The 3,033-nt window shown below is 33.5% G+C and overlaps 1 pseudogene; it reads right to left on the bottom strand.

Moving 5' to 3' along the window:
* Nucleotides 1-133, bottom strand: part of LOC116086524 — an 846-nt pseudogene extending 713 nt beyond the window's left edge.
* Between the last annotated feature and the right edge of the window lie 2,900 nt (nt 134-3,033).

Genomic DNA, 3,033 nt, shown 5'->3' on the forward strand with positions numbered 1-3,033 from the left:
GAACAATCAGACCCCTCCATGTGCAGTCCTTGGTTGGTGGTTAAGACCCTGGGAGCTCTGAGGGTACTTCCCTTTTTCTTAAGGTTTCTGGCACAGCAGGAACCTTCTTTTTCTTCTCTGGAACAGCCTCCATGATTCCAGCCAGGAAAGGAGAAATAGGTCTCTAACATTCTGTTCTAACATTACAGTTTCATGGTGAATGCATTCAAATTATTCCACTTAATTGATTTTATTGTCTGTAAAATAACCAATATAATTGAAAAATTTTTCTCTGAGGAATTTCTGACATCTGGTAAGGTCTGAAAAAACTTTGCCAGAGAATGTGGCATTCTCTAAATCTTAAGAGTTTGTAATATCAACAGTTCAGTTAAAATATTATGGTAAATAAGCCATTTGGCTTTATTTGTATTTTCAATTTTCCAGAAACAAATTTTTAAGAAAAGAACTCTCAAATAATTTCTCTGTTGTTTAAATACTTTGCCAAGTGCTTTGCCAAATGCTTCTAACTGTGTAGTGTTGTTTCTTCTCAACAATGAATAAGCAAATCCCAACGAAAAAGGGACCAAGCCAGTCTTTTTCATCCTAAGTTAAAGTAATCACTTTTACTTTATTTTTGTAGAAACATATTTGTGCTTTTAAATTTAGTGTATTTAGGTAAAACATAGTAACTGTTGGAAAAGTTAAAATAAGCAGATCTAAATTTTTAACTATTTCAATAAAATGCATAATATTCTAAATAGTATAAAGTAAAGTTTCAAAAAGTATCTACTTAGAATAATTTCTAAATCATTGGTGGACATTTTGGCAATTAAAACACTTTTCAGTTTATAAAAGTTGCCATTTCGCTGAATACAAAAGAAAACACAGTTTCAAGTGTCTTAAAACTTAATTTATATCTAAATTCTGTTCTACTTTGTGTTTGTATACAGATGGAGAGAGAGAGAGAGAGAGGAAGAAGAAGAAGAAGAAGAAGAAGAAGAAGAAGAAGAAGAAGAAGAAGAAGAAGAAGAAGAAGAAGAAGAAGAAAAGAGGAGAGGAGAGGAGAGGAGAGGAGAGGAGAGGAGAGGAGAAAGGTTTTTGAAATAGGATCTGCTTAGTCTGTAATGTAAAATAAAATATATTTTACTTTATATATGTTAGTATCAGTATTATTTCAAGGAAAATAAGTGTATGACCAGGTGTACAGATTAGTGACAGAATTTTTGATTAGTATAGATGAGATCAAAGCTCTTTCTTCAGTGATTAGTAACACTGCGTGTGTGTGGTATGCACATATTACCTTCTATTATTTAATAGCTCTCATTCAAGAGGCTGACAAGTGCCTATATCTCTAGATTCAGGGAGGGACATGTAAAGTGTCACATGGGGGCAATTATAATACTATTTTTGAATGAGATTCTCAAAAATTAGAAAAATTTTAAAACACAGCTTGAGATTCTCAAAAGTAAGGAAAACTATAAAATTCAGCTTCTATGATTACTGTTATTTCTCTTAAATTCTTCCTTTAGGGACTACAGCATTTGCTGAGCAGTAGAGAACACTGGCTGGACTTCTATTGAGTCTGTATTTGATTGCCAGTACACATGTGGCTGTGTAACTCCATTTCTAGAGGAAAGAATGAACTCTTCAGCCCTCCTCAGAAACTTTACACACATGGCTCAAAGCACTGTGTAACCCAAGCTGCCATCTACCTTGCATCTTCTTTCTGAATCTTGATTATTGGTGTTAAACCAGTGCTCTACCATGCCCACCTTCATGTTTATTTTTATTTAGATTATTCTACCTAAGAATACTTCTAAAAGAACTAGATTTCTCACAATAAAATTGTGAAGAATTGGAACAGGTGACCTTTACAAAAAAATAATAATTCCCTGAAACAATGACAAAAGTGTAAAGGTTATTTTTCTTGAATTTCAAAGTAACATGAATCCTATTATATTTCCTGCACATATTGTATGATTACTGTACAAATTATCTTCCTGTTCCTCACTGCTTTTCACAGGATGAACACCTAAGGAGCATCAGATGATCCATGAAATATTGGTTTTAAAATATGACTTGCAAGGACAACTGTATCATAACATTCCTCCTCACCACCCTGAGCCAGAGGACTGTGATTGACTTCTATTAGTTATAATTCAGAACTGATATGGCATCAAGTGGTGTATTCTTTAAAACAAATAGCATGATGCTGGTTTTCAAACCATGAGGGCACAGGTAGGCTCTACAAAAAGAAATTTCTCTGTGCTTTTATTCAACATCAGATGACCACAAGAAAACATTTCAAGTTTAACAAAACAGATCTTGGGTCTTTTAAAAAACTATTAGAAATATCACATCACCAAAAATGAAATGTTAATTATATAAATTTGGAAAAGCACCCCAAAACAAAGTAAAAGAAAAACAGAAACAACAGCTAAACAAATGATAAAAATTAAAGCCAAACTCAACAAACCAAACAGGAACAGAACAAGAATGCCCAAGAAAAAACTCTCTTCGTGGAAACAATGTACTTATCAGAAAGGAGTATATGGAGAGCTATTTAAAGATAGGTTTCTGTGTTTACAAAGTAAATTGATAGTCTCTACACATAAATGAAATCATGATTTTGTCAATCAAAATGCTGGACTGATTAAGTCACTTGAAAAATAAACAATACTGAAACCAAGTAATCCAACATCTGTGGTGCAAAGATAGAGACAGAAAAGCTGCTAGTCCTCTGGCCCAGAACACTGAGTACTTTGGGTCTATATTTTTAGTGGTACTATAGAATAGATTTCCATAATTCCTTCCACAATGGGCTAGAAATAAAAACAAAACCCAAGGCCAAAAACAAAGAATCTGGTAGGCACAGATGTCCTGAGATGTATGAGAAAGGCAGATGGTAGCAGTATGAGAATAACAAAAGATGTAAGAATGTAAAGATGAAAGAGACATCAAGAACCACTGTTTAGAAGGTGAGGGAAGTTCCTCAAAAAACATTACAACTTTGCTGATAGAGAGATGATCTGAGAGATTAAATAAGTTGAAGAA

The sequence above is a fragment of the Mastomys coucha genome, unplaced genomic scaffold (genome assembly GCF_008632895.1).
Source record: "Mastomys coucha isolate ucsf_1 unplaced genomic scaffold, UCSF_Mcou_1 pScaffold12, whole genome shotgun sequence".
Taxonomy (NCBI): domain Eukaryota; kingdom Metazoa; phylum Chordata; class Mammalia; order Rodentia; family Muridae; genus Mastomys; species Mastomys coucha.